The sequence below is a fragment of the Anabrus simplex genome, chromosome 3, assembly GCF_040414725.1.
Source record: "Anabrus simplex isolate iqAnaSimp1 chromosome 3, ASM4041472v1, whole genome shotgun sequence".
Taxonomy (NCBI): Eukaryota; Metazoa; Arthropoda; class Insecta; order Orthoptera; family Tettigoniidae; genus Anabrus; species Anabrus simplex.
This window is the reverse complement of record NC_090267.1, coordinates 466,719,712-466,739,855: the sequence shown is the minus strand read 5'-3', so window position 1 is coordinate 466,739,855 and position 20,144 is coordinate 466,719,712. Positions and strand designations below refer to the sequence as shown.

Here is a 20,144-nt window from a genome sequence, read left to right as displayed (position 1 = left end):
AGGACGAAGTCGATAACTCATTGAATTTTTTAGATGTAACAATTACGCGTAAGGTTAACACTTTTGATTTCCAAATATTTAGAAAACCGATACAACCAACTACAACTATAAACAATTTTTCTTTACACCCGAATTAACATAAACAAGCATCTTTTCACAGTCTGATTTATAGAGCACATAGAATCCCTCTATCTCCCCAAAATTTGAAGAATGAATTAAATTATATTAGGTACCTTGCTAAACAAAATGGTTTCAAAAGAGAAATGATCAACAAATTAATCAATAAAATTAAGAACAAGTCATCCACAAATCTGATACTAGAAAAAACCAAAAAAAACCTGAGTATGCTACATTCACTTTTAATAATCCAGCTATACACCAGATTACTAACATATTCAAAAAACATAACTTTAATATAGCTTTTAGAACTACTAATACTAACCAGTCCATATTCTTTAATCATAAAAAAGTTAATTATGATAAAAATCGTTATTTGAGATCAGGAGTATACAGACTCAAATGTACTCAGTGTAATTTTTCATATGTTGGACAGACTGGGAGGAGTTTTTTTGACAAGATACATGGAACATCTTAACGCAGAAAAACATAGGAAATACTCAGCGATGAGTTTGCATATGAGGGAGACTGGTCACAGATTTGAATCCATAGAGAAAGACTTAGCGATAATTAGAATCATAGAAAAAGGAAGAATGTTGAATGAATTAGAAAGTTTATATATCTATTTAGATCAGACGTACAATAAGCAACAGAATCTTAATGAAAGTTATATGAATCAATGCAGAAATGATTAAAGTTAGTTAGTTCGAATAAATTTAGGATACCTAATATATTTAATTCTTCATACTCTAATACTCCTCCCATACCTACAGATATTAGGCCTACTTCCAGCAATACGGTTGACTCCACCCATCCTCTCCCCCTTTCCACACTCCCCTATTCCTTCCCCTCCGAGTTCACTGCCGCCTCTACAGCACAGTTACAACACCAGACTCAGAGCCAACAAAAGGGCAGCAACCAACACAACAGTAAATGTTTGACATGCCTCACTCGACTGCCTACATTTAACATCATACGAACACATTATCTATTGTATCCACATCCATTATTGTTGTGAAGGTACTCTTTGTCTTTGGGCAACCTGCAGCTGTTGCAGGAAGATTGTATAATAATAATAATAATAACTTTCAACTAACATACAAGTCCTCATCTATTTCAATTTTTGTAATCCGAATTCTCTCCTTACGTTCAACTTCTTATTTCATCTTTTCCTTCTCTTACAGAAAACATTATTTTCAGTATCTACTGACATTTCCTGGCAAGGTTTCAGCCAATAGTATTACCTACCGGTGCTAAGGGCCACTTACAATTTTTCAACTGATGCTGCTGTCTCACTTCATTCTGACGAATTTCATCAGCGGCCTTGGATATATTGTATTTATGACAATCATGTTAATGCTTCTGTTCACGCCCTCATGTCGTCGTCTTTATATTATTACCACTTTGGTTTTCCACTAACATTTTAAATGAACTGTTTTAATTTGAATTTTAATGGAAGAAGTTTTAGTCTCCGACAAGATTATAGTTTAATCATTGACAGTGTTTCCATTAGCATCTTTATATATTGTATCATTTTTTACATTTTTATGTCCCGAATTTTAATAACTGGCTAAACTTTTAGCTTCCACTTTTAATATTAGTTGTACTCTTGATGATTGTTTTTAGGCTGAAGATACCCTTAACTGAGGGCGAAACATGTCTCATTTAACTGTGAGTCTATTTAAGTAACCACTATACGTGAAAATAAAAGTATTGAAGAGGTGGATTAAATTAAAACGCCTTTATTGTTGTTGAACTGTAAATTTTCAATACGGACCAAAAATGAGATTTATAACATGTAATAAGTAACATACCATTTAGTCGAGCAGTTCGTCTTCTTTCTACCAGTTCTTCCCAGCATAAACTTTGCAACATTTTTGTAATGCTACTCCTTTGTAGGAAATCGCCCAGAACAAATCGAGGTGAGGGTCCCATACACTGGAACCATACTCTAGTTGGGGTCTTACCAGAGACTTATATGCCCTCTCCTTTATATCCTTACTACAACTCCTAAACACACTCATAACCATGTGCAGAGATCTGTACCCTTTATTTATAATCCCATTTATGTGATTACCCAAATGAAGATCTTTCCTTATATTAACACCTAGATACTTACAATGTTCCCCAAAAGGAACTTTCAACCCATCAACGCAGTAATTAAAACTGAACGGACTTTTCCTATTTGTAAAATTCACAGCCTGACTTTTAACCCCGTTTATCAACATACCGTTACCTGCTGTCCATCGCACAACATTATCGAGGTCATGTTGCAGTTGCTCACAATCTTGTAACTTATTTATTACTCTATACAGAATAACATCATTTGCAAAAAGCCTTACCTCTGATTCCACTTCTTTACTCTTATCATACATATATATATATATATATATATATATATATATCTGTAAGAAAACATAAAGCTCCAATAATACTGCCCTGTGGAATTCCCCTATTTACAGGGTCAGATAAAGCTTCGCCTACTCTAACTCTCTGAGATCTATTTTCTAGAAATATAGCAACTCATTCAGCCACTCTTTTGTCTAGTCCAATCGCACTCATTTTTGCCAGTAGTTCCCCATGATCCACCCCATCAAATGCTTTAGGCAGGTCAATCGCTATACAGTCCATGTGACCTCCTGAATCCAAGATATCTGCTATATCTTGCTGGAATCCTACAAGATGAGCTTCAGTGGAATAACCTTTCCTAAAACCGAACTGCCTTTTATCGAACCAGTTATTAATTTCACAAACATGTCTAATATAATAAGAAAGAATGCTTTCCCAAAGCTTACATGCAATGCTCGTCAAACTTATTGGCCTGTAATTTTCAGCTTCATGTCTATCACCCTTTCCTTTATCCACAGGGGCTATTATAGCAACTCGCCATTCATTTGGTATAGCTCCTTCAAGCAAACAATAATCAAATAAGTACTTCAGATAAGGTACTATATCCCAACCCATTGTTTTTAGTATGTCCCCAGAAATCTTATCAATTCCAGCTACTTTTCTATTTTTCAACTTCTGTATCTTATTATAAATGTCATTGTTATCATATGTAAATTTTAATACTTTTTCTAGCATTAGTCTCCTACTCTATCTGGACATTATCCTTGTAACCAACAATGTTTGCATAGTGCTGACTGAATACTTCTGCCTTTTGAAGATCCTCACATATACACTCCCCTTGTTCATTAATTATTCCTGGAATGTCCTTCTTGGAACCTGTTTCTGCCTTAAAATACCTATACATACCCTTGCATTTATCACTAAAATTTGTATGACTGCCAATTATGCTTGCCATCATGTTACTCTTAGCTGCCTTCTTTGCTAGATTCAATTTCCTAGTAAGTTCCTTCAATTTCTCGTTACTTCCACAGTCATTTCTGACTCCATTTCTTTCCAATCTGCACCTCCTTCTTAGTCTATTTATTTCTCTATTATAATAAGGTGGGTCTTTACCATTTCTTATCACCTTTAAAGGTACAATCCTGTCTTCACATTCCTCAACAATTGCTTTAAACCCATCCCAGAGACTGTTTACATTTTTATTTACCCTTTTCCACCGATCATAGTTACTTTTTGAAAACTGCCTCATGCGTGCTTTATCAGCCATATGGTACTGCCTAATAGTCCTACTTTTAAGACCTTCCTTGCTAACACATTTATTTTTAACTACGACAAAAAAAGCTTCATGATCACTAATGCCATCTATTAGAGCTCATTTGGTTTTACCAGCACCACGTCCAGGATATTTTTCTCTCTAGTTGGTTCCATCACTTTCTGAATCAGCTGTCCTTCTCATATTACTGTAGCTTATTTGCCGTTTGTTGGTCATGCTTCTTGTCGTTCGCATTTCCTTCCCAACCGACATTTGGTAAATTCAGATCCCCCGCTACAATCACATTCCTTTCCGTGTCGTTTCCCACATAGCTGATTATCTTATCAAATAATTCTGAATCAGCATCTGCGCTACCCTTTCCCGGTCTGTACACTCCAAAGACATCAAAATTGCCCGTTATCTTTAGAAATGACCCTTACACCTAGAATTTCATGTTTCTCATCTTTAACTTTTTCGTAGCTTACAAATTCTTCTTTCACAAGAATGAATACTCCCCCTCCCACCATTCCTATCTCTACGATACACTCTCCAGTTCCGTGAGAAAATTTCTGCATCCATTATATCATTTCTCAGCCATGATTCAACTCCTATTACAATATCTGGTAAATATATATCTATTAAATTACGTTATTGGACACCTGAACTGCGCCCTGTTCTTAAAGAAGCTAAAAATTTGTTTATACTCGGCATTACTAGTGACATGGTAAGAACAGACAGCATGAATCTAGAGATCCTTTCATATTTATAATGTCCATCAGCTCAACAGATATTCAACAACTCTGCCCATTATGAATCCTGCTTGTTGCTAGGTTACTTACAACGCTCGATAAGTCGCCTATCCGAAGAGCTGCAAACTGGCTTTGGAGTGCAATCACAGCATCATCTCTTGTTTCATTTTCTCTTTTACACAAAATAACAGGAAACTTCTCCAAAAATAAATTAATAGAAGAAAACTGTGCTTCTTCAATGACATCAAGTTTAGCAACCTGTGCATGTTTTAGCACGTTGTTCTTAAAAGAGAACTTGTTAAACATGTAGTCACAGGCTGCACAGAAATAGTTTATGACTGATTAGAAAACCAGAGATTTGTCTTCATCTTGTAGCGCCTTAATGAAGTTTGAGGTTTAAATGCCAATTACCAGCTCTTAATCATCCTTCTGATTCTGGATTGGGTGATACTGGACATCAAGCAATGTAGACCGTTTAACTATACTTAGCTTGACAATCTTGGTGAGTAACTTTTTTTTTTCAATAGATCCACCATTAAATCAAACAGTACATGGATATGTGGCGAAGCACTCTGAAGGACAGTACTGATCTTGTCAAATGATGGGATAGATGCATGTAAAAAAGTACAAAATGCCCTGTTTAGATCAAAGGAAAGAAACACAAAACAGCGTTTCTTCACAACATGTAGTGAGAATCACGTTTCTGAGAACAGGTGAGTCACGTTTGGAAGAACGTGCCATACTTTTGGCTGAAGATGAGGAGCAGGAGGAGGGACAATCACGCACTCTCTTCATTTGTTTGTCATCAGATCTACTGTGTCCTTTGGGAACAGTAAAAAAGATAAACTGGCAGAAATATTTGGAGCACACATTACCACCTCATCCTTAAAAAATGAAAGAAGTGGATCCCACTGATCTAATAATTTGTCTAAAACACCTGGCTAGGGATAACCATCTTGTGCACACATGCTTCAACAACTCCCTTGTTTCTTTTCCATGCATACTTCGAAATTTCTGAAGTCACTATTTTTTTTTTGGAACTCTTCTTCAAGTAGGCTAATAGAAAATATAAACTAGAATCTCATCACTGGTAAAGTTGCAGCAGCTTTTTCAGCAGCTAAGTTAATTAGATGGCAGCTGCAACCAATACCAAAAATATCCTGATGAGCTTCTTTCAAAACTGCTAGAATTCCATTTTTCTGTCAAATCATAACAGGAGCATTGTCAGAACAGGATGACAGAAAGTTCTTAATAGGCATTTTATTTAATTCCAACTGCGATGATAGCAGCTTTCCTATGTTGCGCCCTGTCGAATCCCCTACCAAGGCTGGTACCAATAAAACATTACTTATAATTATTCCGGACTTGTGTATTTCAGTGAATCACAGTATAACCACTAGCCTCATGTGTTAAATATGTCAAAACTGTTTCCAAAGTGAATTTAACTTAAAACTATAACATTATGAAGGACAGAATATTCAAATGCAGTAATAATGGAATTCTTTTTCTTAAAGTGATTGACATTCCAACGTAAACACTGTCTTTTAAAATGCAGCAATTTCAAGTGATACACCAAAGTGAATGATATTTTGCTAACAGATGTTCCATAATCACGAGTGCTTTAGTAGGTCACTTAAGACATTCTGTTCAATTTCATCGTAAATTATGAAATATTCTGAAACAAACTTTAAAGTGAAGTTGTTCCATCAGGCATTCCAATTTAGTGCTGTTGTGAGTAGGAACAAACAGTGCATTGGTCAGAGCAAAGAAACAGTGCTAATTCTCGGTGATTTATTTGAATTATGTGAAAAGCCACCACACATTCGAAAGGGTTCGAACTTGGTTCTTTTTTTATTTTCATGTGGAGAACAACCACAAGTGTAACTTTACTTTCTGAACTGACATGCTGGTTCTAAGAATCAAACCAGCGATAAAACAATAGTGTTACGATTCACAAGTGCAGTGGTGTTTCCAATAAATGTATACGAGATACTTCTGATGTTCAGGTGACTGTTAAAGTGGGTACTCGCATTATACAGGGTGGCGCACGAATAGTTGACACATTTAATTTTAGAATAACAACTTTATTTTTCACAGAACACTAATGAAATTTTAGACACAGGCAGCTCGGACCCTGGAAATACATTTCACGATATCACATGTTCAATGTGGCCTTCACTTTGGCGGATAACCTCTTTGAGACGAGCACGCATGTTTCTGACTACTTTGCGGTACAGGTCTTCATGAATTTCACTGGAGAGCAGCACAAACCGAGCACGCATTTCCATGCGGCTTTGAGGTCTTAAAGCGAAGAGTTTTTCTATCAAATAGCCCCATAAAAAGAAATCACAAGGATTTAAATCTGGGCTTTAAGGAGGCCAGAAGAATCCGCCATAATTGTTGTACTGTGGGTAACGATGAGACATTACACGATCAACACATACTCCCCTCAAAAACTCAAGAACATCGTTAGCTGTGTGAGGTGTTACACCATCTTGCATAAACCACTGCGTATGAATAGGTACAGCGAGAATTTGAGGCACGAATTCATTCTCCAGCATGTCCTTGTATCGCTGTGCATTAACTGTCTGACTGAAGAAAAATGGTGCAATTAACCCGTGACTCGACAGAGCTATCCACAGACTCACTTTTTCCCCATATGTGTTTCTCCGTGAATAAAGTCTGGTTTTCTGTAGCCCAAAACTGCACATTTCGTTTATTAACTGCCCCTTTGAGATGAAAATAGGCTTCGCCAGAGAACCAAGTGTTGAACAGTACTTCATCTTTATCTTGAGTCCATAAGGCTTCTGCCTGTGAAAATCTGTTAGCTTGTGTAGCACAGACATTTTGTACGGGTACAATTGAAGGTCGTCGTGTAACATTCTTTGAACTGAATAGTGCAATGTTCCACTTTCTCATGAAGACCCCCTGTGTTGACTTGTGTCATGGCGACACTCAGCGCAGCGATGTTTTCAGGAGACCGAACTCCTGGTGCACGTGGTCGCTTTTCTCCCAACACACTGCCTTGTTCTTTAAAGTTTCTGTATAAGTGAAGGGTGGTGTTCCTTGCTGGTACCCACCTAGTCTGAAATACAGCTCAAAATTTTTTTTGTGTCGCCGTAATACTTTTTGATTTGCATTAAAAGATAACTGTTTTGGCGCGTTGCTGAACGGAAAGTTGGCCGTGGTCGGTCATGGCAGAAAGCTCACTGGAATGCAGGAATTTGGAGACGAAGCAGCAGTGTCACCTCTACAGATATTTCCATGAAACAGGGAAGGTGTGCGCGAAATTTTAACAACATAGCACATAAGTTGCATTTTATATTTGCTTTTCAAATGTGTCAACTATTCGTGCGCCACCCTGTACTATTAGTGAGTGATAACACTGATAACCCCTCTACAAGATGATCTAGTTTCAATGCCTAGGAACAAGGTACCATAGTTTGCTGCTGCCTACGGGGGATCGTGGTGCTATGGTTATTGCTGCCTTTAGGGGGATCGTGGTGCCATGGTCTGGGAGCTATCTCAAGGATCACTTTAGGAGACAACACCACTGAAACCATTACGACTGTAAGGTGATATACAATGACTCTTACTGAATAAAATTCAATTGAAAAGGGGACTTTAAACTCATTGTAGACAGGGCCTCCCTTTGTACCTTGCTCCAGGTCATCACCCAGTACGCCCTGCGATAATAATCATAAACTTTACCAAAAGGAACTCGCCGAGCATGATCTATAAAATAATTTCCTGGTGCAATATAAGTTAGGTTAGATGATGCTGTTTGAATAAGAAAGCCCTAACGAATGCCACAGATGCCTTCGGAGCGATACTATTACATTTTTTAAAGAATGAAATTGAACACATGGATTCACACATTATCAGAATTTGAAAAATATCGAGTAAGCCGGAGTATGGAAATCATCTGTGAAAACGCCACTTAGTACCGATTTTAAAGTGTATGGGGTCACCCCCTGCCACAAATTTTTACGAAAAGTTGGATATAACAACAATCCGCTATAGTAAATAAATTTATCACCGTTATGAATTCCCACTATAAAGGACTTCTATCACTGTACTGAAGAACTCTGAATTCTAAATTTGAACACTCCATTTAAAAAAAAAAAGAGGAAAAAAATTATCTACAAGGTACTGAAATCAACAAAATGACCACAGATGAATTTGCCTAAGAACTGCAATGAACATTATAAGGAAGTTACACCATTGAAGACTAACTAGCGAAATATACTCTACACTGATATACATTATGTAATGTGCATTTACTTCCAAAATTCATTACTTACCACACTCCTTTATGTATTTCAGCCGACAGGAAGTTCTGACACATCTGTTTAGTGAACATACGTAGTTATTTTACAATGGAGAATAAAACTCCTGAATTTTAAGTAAACAGTGATATATGACATTTTATTTAATATTATACTTTTAAGATGAATAGAAAACAAGGTAATCCACAATCAAAAAGTTCTAACACTACTAAAATTAAAATTCACTTCTCAAACTACCAGATTCTCTCAATGTTTTGTCACACAAAATGTATGGTTGAATCAATATTCTAGAAAATATAACTGCAAAATTACAAACAATCTAAGCTGATCAAGCAAATAAAACTGTGTTCGAGGACAACGAACAGTCAGTAAAACAAGAATAAGGGGGTCAAAGGGACGGAACAATGTGATAGTTATGTAATTAACTTGCATTAAATATAACAGATTTCAAACCGTCTCACGAAATCAGAACTGTCAATAGAGAATATAATGGAAAACAATTTCAAGAGGCTACGGAGGATCATTGCAGGTTTCTTAAGACCTCTGTGGACATTAGCATGAATGGCAAAAGTTTGCGCAACCCCCCCCCCCACACAAAATAAATAAAAAATTAAATAAATAAATAAATAAATAAATAAATAAATAAATAAATAAATAAAAAAATAAATAAAAAAAATAAAATAAAATGCTGCAACAGTGTTTGAAGTGTCATTGAAGCAAGTATGCTATACTGCAGGATACTGTAATAAGACAATGCTCTAGGGGACAATTAGTTGCCAGATTTCAATAAAAATTGGAAGGTATGCTATAGTGCAGGATACTGTAATAAGACAATGCTCTAGGGGGCAATTAGTTGCCAGAGTTCAATAGGAATTGTAAGGTGTCTACTAAAAACTATACCATTAGTTTTTTATTATATATTTTTGGTGGAAAGATTCAATCGGCACATTTAGTGCTAAAACTAATTAACGAGTATGCAAAATACAGTAAAATGTTGCTGCAATGAAGTCAGTACAACAAAATGTTCAAAACTGCAAAATTACTTTTAGGCCCCTTCCCATTTACGTGTGTTAAAACCTTTCGCTTTAACAAATTTCAAACTTGAGGTAATAACTAATTAAAATTCTTCCCTTTTGCTTATATTAACTTTATTTTTTCAAAATATACTTCGAATTCATTCTGCTTTATAAGAAAATCATTTTTCTTATTACATTATTTTATTATTCAGATAATATGGTATTCATTTTCTATATTAATCTGAAAGTAACCAATAAGCTCTGCTAATCTTCCAATGCTATAGGGCCGATTGCGGAAATGAAACCTTATTTTAAGATCTATCTCCCCATACATGTAAAACGAATTGCTGCGATTTAGCAGCGGGCGACCCACAGAGAGGCCGCCGGGCTAACCTTTCTTCCCGGAATCATCTTAACAGGATAATACAAATTACATCTTTTATGGTACATAACCTCTGATTGTGATTCACTCCTCTCATTTGTGGTTAAACAGTGCTCTCGGCAGTGTTTAAACATGACCGGTTGAACATCGGTTTTAGACAGTGTCTAAGCGATAAAAAACATCTCTGCAATGTGGCAGCCATACTTAGACATTGTTTAACCGTAGACATCATCTAAATACCGTTTCTGCAATCGGCTCATAATGTCCATCAGATCAAGTCAACCTGTTGGCTAGGTAGAAACACAAAGTTTTAAATCAAACAATGAACAATACGATTTCCATACCTGCCAACTTTCCAAATAACCTATCAGTAAAATCCCTGTACGTCAAAATACGTGGGAAACCAATGCACCAAAATGCAGTAAAACACGACAAAATTAATACATTTTCTTTACCTCACATTATCACGAGTTCAACAACAACATAAATATAAAACACTACAAGCAACCGATGACATTATAAGGGACAAAATATTTTACCTCAGTTAAACTAACACAAATATCTTTAAAATGCATCCATAAAATCTACTTACATAATGTAATTTGTTGATGCATATGACTAATTAAAACTTTGAAGTAAAGAGTATGTTGCTGCACATAATTACACTAGCCAACATGATTTTGCGGTAAAATAGAAAATATGTAATTCTTATGGAAATCGCTGTCCTGATTCCGAAAATGATGCTATTTTTTTCCTATCACATCTAGTTTTGACGCAATTCAGTGTTTTATTATCTGCATGAATTCGTAAGAAGTAATGCTGAGAGATGTTCTATTTTTTAGAACACAATTATGTGATTTGATTTGTTACTGTTTGCATTTTATTATAGGTTTGTTGCTGTCTAAATTTTCATTTTGCAGTCAAGGGTTTCCTGGTAAATTCATAACAAACTCCCCCAGATATGCAACAGACCACGAGGTATGTAGGACTGAAGATAAGACAATGCAATGTTTATGATGGACTGATAAAGCAGTTTCCTTCAAAGAAACAATCCGAAAGTATTATACTCACAAAGATGAACTTGTATTTTGTACGGATGTTTCAAATCTTCTACGTGATTGTGCTTACACTCAAGGCCGTCACAGTCTTAATGATATATAACAAAAGGATCCATTTTAGTTTTAAACTCTCAAATATTCATGTTTAACCACATTTTAATCTTCAAAAACAGTTAATTTACTGCTTTTTTAACACACTTTGGTGCAATATCGTTGTTTTAGATGTTATTGTATAATATTTTACGAAATCACTGTTCAACATTTTACCCTATAAAAGACTAGAAAGACTCCATATGTATTATTTTGAAGATTGATATAGGCTGATGATGCCCGTAAAGGAGGGTGAAACATGTACCATAGACTTTTATGTATTATGTATAAAATTTTAACCATATGAAATAGTGGATTATATTGTATTGTATTGAACAGGTAGAGTTATAAATACTGTAATAATATTTGAGACATTCGTCAACTTCAATACGGAACCAAAATGAGAATAGTTACTTGAGGTCATGTACGTCGGAAATATTGAGGTAAGATTGGTGAATGTTATAAATAATATATGCCTTGATATATTAGGCGTGGAATTATGACTAATACGACGACGAATATGGAAGGAATTCAGAGTAAGGTTAATTGATGTCAGTTTATTTTAAGCAGTTATGGATCAGGATATATTTGACGCTTATAGCGACATGTAATATGGCTTGTCTTATTATATGAGTTATTGACATTTGGTTAATGAACTTGCAGATTGATAATAAAGTACGATCTTCAAAAAGAACCATAGATAACCTATAGTAGAGTATAATGACGGCATTTTCTAAGAAAATTTTACATGTTACTCAATATTTAAACCGACTGAAGTTGGAACAGCAAATCATTGATGGTAGTGTCTTCATACTGTTACGTTATTGCTATTTGCAAGTGTGGAAGTTTCATCTACGGTAGTCCTTGACCATTAGCAATCAGTTGATTGGATTTATAAAGCATTACGACCTTGATTTAACCTAGACATAAACTTGTTGAGATTTTATTGAAGAATTCTTCCATAGTTCTTAGGGAATGTTTTATATATGTCCAAGTATGATCAAACATATTTATATATATATATATATTTTTATGATCATTGGTATATCAGCTTAGGTAGCAATTGAAAGTTACACATGTGAAACATTGCTTACTCCATCTACGTTATTAATGATAAGAGTCATAAACATGAAATAACGTTAGGATGAGACACCGAAAAGAAGCATTCTATTTTATTATTTTTCAATAATTATGTACATATGTAAAACATAATATTATGTAATCATTTAATATCTTGATAGAACTTAACAAGAAGTTAGGATTTGATATTTAAGGAAAATTTGACAGTTCTTAGGTATTATTCCCAGTGAATTTTCATTTTAGTTTATTCTTAATGTAACAGTTCTTTAATTTTGAGTTAGCCAGGAGGAATGATGGAATTATTTATATTAGTTTAGAGGATTAAACATTTTAATTTTCTTTTATATGAGACTGAGGAGATGTAGAACGTAATCCACGTCAGATCAGGAGAGCTTCCTGAAATAATATAATTCCGCAGAAAAATCGAGGAAAGTAATTGTGTATAGGAGAAGATGAGAACGTGGATGTTGATAAAAAAAATATTGATAATGTGAAATCGAAACTAATGAATAGTGTGATAACTCCTACGCAATTAATTTTCTTATTTTTATTGAGATACCTACATGTACATATGAATGATTATTTGTCAACTTATCCTATGTACAAAAATAATTTTGAATAAAATTAGTATTTAAGAATTTAACTTATTAATATTATTTGTAGGTTATAAGATTAATGTAAGGTAATTTCATAATGGGTATAATTGAATTTAAGATCGGTCGTATTTTGATTTTTTGACCTGTTAGTCATGCAGATATGATGAATATATTAGAGGCGCGTATATCAGTAGGATTCACGTAAAAAAACATAATATTTTAGTTTGATATAGGATAATCCCTGAGTTGTATAGCATAGCTAGCTGGAGATTTTCTTGAACGCCGGCGTGTACTTAATTGGAAGAAAGAATGACTCCCATACGTGGGACAAGAAAAGAACAAAGACGCCGCAGGACTCAAAACTTGGCGCAAGAAAAATCTTCCTTCGACGCAGCGCAAGAAAAATTTGCCGCCCACCGTGGTTGCAAAAATAAATGTTGGGCTCAAGAAAAATTGTCACCCAACAGTGGGACTTGAAAAGGAGATAGGGGACAACCAATAACTACATGGTAAAAGAAAAATTTGTCGCCAACAGTGGGGCTTGAAGAGGAGATTGACACCCCAGTCAAGAGCAAGTCGGTTCAGTACTGATTACTTTGCTGAAAATAGAACGTTTCTATCATGCCAGGGAAAAAAGTTATCGCTGTATGTTTTTCGCTGCATGACAATCTTGCGCCGTCTGTATCTGTACGCGTACGTACTTTCGTAAGCTTATCTGACTAAAAGTGCTGACCTGATGTGAAGCGAAAATTGCAGCTGTGTTTATAGAACTTACTGGAGTGTGATGTTAGATTTCTGTTAACTAGTATCCAGGTTGAAACCGTGGTGGTAGGTTCTACATCTTTCATACAGCGTGGAATTTTAAACTTTGCGGTGTTATTGTTGTGCTTAAACAATGAAGAAGCAGATATGTATGTATCATTTCTCCGGATTGTTTTTGTTACATCTGCTGAGAATTCACAACTAGTAAACAAAGGAAACCAATTACACGACTATTGTAAATTGCATATCACCTGTATTTCGGCTGTCCGCTCGATGACCAATATAACCGTTTTGCACCACTTATACATTGCATCCGATGCTATGTAAAACTAACTCAGTGGCTAAAAGGAGAGAAACAGCACAGGCCGTTTGGAGTTCCAATGATATGGCGTGAACAAGAAAATCATACCAATGACCGTTATTTCTGCATAACCAAAATACGCTAGAGTCCTGTTAATCCGAACTGAAATATTCAGTTTTAAAAATCTCCTTATTGAAATGAAAGAACATATAAAATGAAGATTTACTTGCATTTTATTAGTCATATTTTACTAGAATAACAATGTATACATAATTACACATCATAAACCATCAATCACTGGTTGTTTATCTTTACAAAGTCTGTTAGTTTCTTTTGCCGTAGTGACTGGAACCTACTCGAAGATGCAGTGTTAAACCAGTGTTAAACCAGTGTCTCATAAACATCACGTCAGTGTGCGTAGCTACAAGTAACTATTCTCATTTTGGTTCCGCATTGAAGTTGATGTAGCTGCGGAGTGTTGCTCGAAGTAGCGTACAGCAAGTTCTAAGGCGGTCTTCTTCGTTGCCACTCTGTTCCTCATCAACTCCAGATTCTTTCTCCACCATAGCTACAATTTCTTGGTCTGTGTGTCATTGATGACAGTCAGCTTCCATCCACTTGCTAATGTAATTTTCATTGTCGTTTTCTCCTCTACGGGTTCGTAACTCCCCTACTGTAATTTTATGCAGTATTTTATTAATCTAACTGCTAAAGAATGGACATTTCAAATTACAGTATGTACTGTACTGTATTGTAGAAACTATTTTCCTCAGACGGTTGAGGGGTTAGCCTTCTGACCCCAACTTGGCAGGTTCGATTCTGACTCAGTCCGGTGGTATTTGAAGGTGCTCAAATACGTCAGCCTTGTGTAAGTATATTTACTGGTATGTAAAAGAACTCCTCTGGGAGAAAATCCCGGCACCTAGGCGTCTCCAGAAACCGCAAAAGTAGTTAGCGGGACGTAAAAACAATAACGTTATTATTAGAAAATATTTTCCAGTTAATCCGAAAATTTCATAATCTGAACAGACTCCAGTCCCAATCAGTTCAAATTAACAAGACTGCTGTAACAGTGTTATCATAAAAAAATAAACAGAAAATCTCATACCCCAATTTGCGTTCAGCCATCAAACCAATACCTCATGAGAATGACTTACCAATACCATTAGCTCCTTCAAATGAGCAAGAACGTTCAGAAACAGAGGACAATGAATCAGATAACTATGTAATAGCATCAACATTAGTGAGTTATCATTCAGTAATATGGAAGAGAGATATCCACATTTTCCTTAACAAAATGAACTTGATGATTTAGTGCGTGACTTACATCTGTCAAAGCAAGATGCAGAAGTCCTGACTTTAAGACTTCAGGAGTGGAATTTACTGGGAAAGGACACAAAAGTTACCTTTTATCAAAATAGGAATCAAAACCTGTTACCATATTTTAGGTGAGACTGTTCACTCTGTGTATGTTGTGATGTGACTGGCTTGATGTCAAAGCTAAACATTGTGTACAACATTGAAGATTGGCATTTGTTTATACATTCTTCCAAAATTAGTTTGAAGGCTTTACTACTTCACAATGGCAATTAACTGCCAACTGTCCCTGTGGCCCATACAGTTGGTATGAAAGAAACACACGAAAGTATGTCACTGATTCTAGAAGCCATTAAAAACAAGAAACATAACTGGTGTATCTGTGGTGATTTAAAAGTTATTGGACTTCTCCTAGGATTACAGAGTGGATTCACAAAATTCTGTTGTTTCCTGTGTCTGTGGGATAGTTGAGCTATTGAACAACACTACATAATCAAGGAGTGGTTCAAGAGAGAAGAATTTGAACCAGGGAAGCAGAATATAAAACACAAGCCATTGGTTAACTCTCTGAATGTGTATTTTCCGTCTTTACATATAAAACTGGGGCTCATTAAAAACTTTGTGAAGGGAATGGACGAAACAGGGGAAGGTTTCAAATACCTGACAGACCTAATCGAAACAGACTTTCAACGTATTAGGTCATGTTACGTACATGTAGTACATGTTGAAGAGATGTTAAGTACAGAACAAAAATGGACAGCCGGACACCAGTGGGATCCGAACCCACAACCTCCCGATTTTGCGTCGGTTGCTCTACCAATTGAGCTATGGTGGCCTAGGCCATCTCTGTTCTGTTTGAAAGGATCTAAGCTACAGGTCTGGCACTGCTGCTAGCACACTGTAGAGGTTGTGGGTTGTGTTTAGTTGTACAGTGAAGGGTAGCAAATATTTGTCACGCGATAGCCTACGTCTGGAACATAATCATGTGAAGTTGACCAGTGTGGTGCATATTTGTCTTCTGATAGCCTAATTATGGATACGGAAAAAGTTGTGAAATTCCTTACTAATGAAGACAAAATTGAAGTCTGTCAGCAAGTCGACTGGCATCCACATCTTCAAGCGCAAAGAATTGGCGTGAATGGTGAAACTCGCACCTTCCAGTTTCGACTCGATCATTTGAATCGGTCTTGGTCGGTTGAAGTTTTATTCAATTCAAAATGGCGGCCAAAGTAATTCTGTTGCAGTTGCATATGGTCGCGTATAACCTCCAATTCAGTGTTTAAGTGTGTGACCAGAAAAATAATGTTTATCACATTGCAGACCGGGTGTCCTCCACCCCATGCGCAGCCCTATTCCCGGCCACATTCTAACTACCTCCAAACTGGAGTGCATGCATTCAAATAAACTGTCAGAACTTTACTAGCCTTTGAAGGACTACTGTGTTCTTTTTCCTGTTGGCCTTCCTCCTGAATAGTCGTTGAAATGCAGGTAGGTAAGTATTTGGTGATATCTATTTCGGCTCATAGTTTTCAAAATATTGGTTTTTCTATTAAGGGATCGGTTGGCCAGTAATCTTTCAGACATGATTACTTCACCTGCCATATCAATATACGCAAAGCAATTTTTTAAAATTTCTCTGCTAGTGATATTAGTCCACTTTAGTGTTTTAGGGGATACGTTATGAGAATGTGAATTCTGCTCATAGTGTAAGTTTGTCTGCTCAGCTACATACTGAAAAAATTCCTCACCAAACATAAGTGCTGCTACTTGTCCAATGTTTCCAGGTTCATTAGGCTGTACCTTTGTACCGGGAGCACCTTCAAAATCTTCTAGCCTAGGTTCACTGTTGCCCAAAACCCAGTTGTCAGAAAACACTATATTATTTACAATATTTACACCCGTAACACAATTATAAGGCTTGTTCTGCGCTACGTGAGTTCCACGCCTTGGAGATAAGGCTATATCCTCGTCATCACTTGAAACATTTCCGTTAGAAGATATTTCATCATCGAACTCTGAATATTTGGTATCACTTGGACATTCGGAGCCTGTATCAGCACATAATTCGCGAATAATTTCATCCTTTCTAAACACATGTGCAATCCCTGGGCGCTGCCACCTTGCATGGCTCTTCAAACTTTGTAAACATGTTGTCAGGAAATGCAAAGAAAACCTATGATATGAAGAATAATCGAAAATAAATGTGACTATTGATTGTGTCGAACCATACATAACAGAGTTCTATCACCCTTGACCTCCAAATAGTTCCGGTATATCTCAAAAGGTAGCATTAAGCTTCAGTCTACTGCTAACATGAGAACTTAGGACCGGCCCACAGCGCTCAGCCAGGCAAATACGAGTCTTCTCGGGAGCGGTCCGCGTGGTGTTAATAACCAACTGGTCCGAAATAAAAGGCTTCTACTAACATTTGTTATAGAAAGAGCGTGACCTGCAATAATACTTTTCATTTTAACCTTTCAAGCCGGTAATAAAAGATGGCCAAGCTTTACTCTACAGCGGTAATAAATTTTAGAAAAATATCACAATTTTACATGCTGTCACCAACATTGCTATAACTTCTAAACAACTTGTCTGATTTTGTTCAAAATAAGTGGATATGCAGTTCAAATAATGCAGATATTGTATCTACATACGAAAAGGTTGTATGCAAAGTAATAAAACGCCTAATTACCTTCTTATTGGAATATAATTTGAATCAACAGGTGTCCATGACCACTCGGGTGAGCATTCACTCATAATACTATCATTATGTACATACATGTAATTTCATACTGTGAATAATCATCACTAACATTTTCATTATCACTCGGATTATTTTCACCTAATATGCATCAGATAAATACAGATCATGCAAGGACGCTGCTACGTTGTTTACAATGATCAACGTTGATGAAACAAATTCTTTTTACACTAACACAATGCCACATTACAGTAGAAGATACTCCCCTGCATAAAATGATACCCTGTGCTGCAAGCCATGCTAAAAGTTCACGTTGACAACCACTAGATGGCACGCAGATGTTCATCCAAACCATCGCTAGCCTAGTCCATACAGGCATACGTCGAACCGGCTTGAGCGGTTAATATTTTTATGCGACCCGTTCAAAGTGTTTTCATATTTGTTGTTTGTGTTTTTAACACTTTTCAGTGCACTATTATTTTATAAGCCCCAGCGGAATAAGTTTTCATATTGTATTTGTTCTCTCGTGTTTTTCACACCATTTATTACTTTTTTCTCATAGAGTTTTCAATGTACCTGCGGATATACAACGTAAAATCCCATTATGTCGGAAAAAAACGTATCTAGCGCTTCCATATCCCTGTTGGATAGTTTTTATTCGTGTATTCAGTAGTACATTTTCAGGCTTAACATGTTCTTTTTCCTTGGTGGTGGTGATTTTCGTTTTAAGAGGAAGTACAACTAGGCAATCATCCTCTCTGAACAAATTAGTAGAAAAGAAATTTAAAATAAAATAAAATTTCTTCAATGAAGGAATTTGGAAATACAGTAAAAAATAAAACAAAAAATTACTGAATTAGGCCAAAAAATACTCACAAATCAAAAGGGAATGTGCATTCCCTGAGTAATAGTACACTTATAATTTAAAAACCCTTGATTAATCCACCGTTGCACATAAAGTGGATGGCGAGATCAGCAGTGGTCGCGTCATCGGCTAGTAGGCGCTCGAGTGTTTCCTGCAGGCCGAGGCTCCATCTTAGGCCAGAGAGATTGGCGCACTCTGTGAGGACGTGGGCCATGGTGAAGTTGGCACCACAAGAACACACTGGGGGGGGGTCTTCCCTCAGGAGGAGTGCATAGATCGTCTATGACCTATCCTCAGCCTACACAATACTATGTCCTCTCTCCGTGAAGGCCGGAAATAGGACCACCACGTGGGAATTATCTCCTTAATTGCTCTCAGCTTGCTGGAAGTTCAAATAGCTAGCCACTCCAATTCCAGGGATGCCAAGATGGTTCGACGCAGCTGAGAACAAATATCTTTGGCAGGTACATTGATAGGTCTTGGAGGTAAAAGTACCGCTACCTTTGCAGCTTCGTCCACAAGTTCGTTTCCTGCAATCCCAACGTGGCTTGGATGCCAAGAGAAAATGATTCTGGTGCCAGCATCACTTAACCTGGCTAGAAGGCCATGAATCTGCTGCACCAGTGGGTGTTGCGAGAAACAGCTTTCAACAGACTGCAGAGAGCTTAATGAATCAGTACACATAAGAATGTGGCTTCTTTCATCACCCAGTGCAAACTGCAAGCTTCTAAGACGGTGTAAAGCTCCACAGTATACACACTACATACACTAGGAAGAAAGATCTTCGTGCACATATCGGTGATGAAAGAGCAACCAACATTTTCTCTGATTTTAGAACCATCCGTGAAGATATGTCTTGCGGCTGGATATTGGTGAACGAAGTCCTGGAAATAACTTGGATAAATGCAAGAATCCGTTCTTGGGTCCAAGGAGTAGATCTAGACGTATGACGAGTCGCAGAACTAACCACGGAGGTATCTTGCTAAGGGTTTGTTCAAGAAAACCACTGATATCTATATTTAAATCATGACACAAGCCATCAATTTACCACCCGACTGGCTGTGTGGCATTCGACCGGTCTTGGTATCTCTGGTGGTACTAGGTACAAAAAGATGCATTGATAGCTTGGATGTAGCGGCATTTCACGAATTTTGGCAGCGTAAGCGAGGAGTAACTGCTGCCTCCTTATCCGTAAAATTAACTCCCACTTCAGCGAGTAG

At 36.6% G+C, this 20,144-nt stretch overlaps 1 protein-coding gene and 1 non-coding gene across 2 annotated transcripts in view; both read right to left on the bottom strand.

The window, feature by feature from the left end:
* The window catches only part of LOC136866863 (serine-rich adhesin for platelets), a 375,927-nt gene that overhangs the window by 35,781 nt on the left and 320,002 nt on the right, over positions 1–20,144 (bottom strand). The window lies entirely within an intron of this gene.
* Positions 16,117–16,193, bottom strand: TRNAL-CAA (transfer RNA leucine (anticodon CAA)). Its single transcript has one exon. It is a non-coding gene; the product is annotated as a tRNA-Leu (tRNA).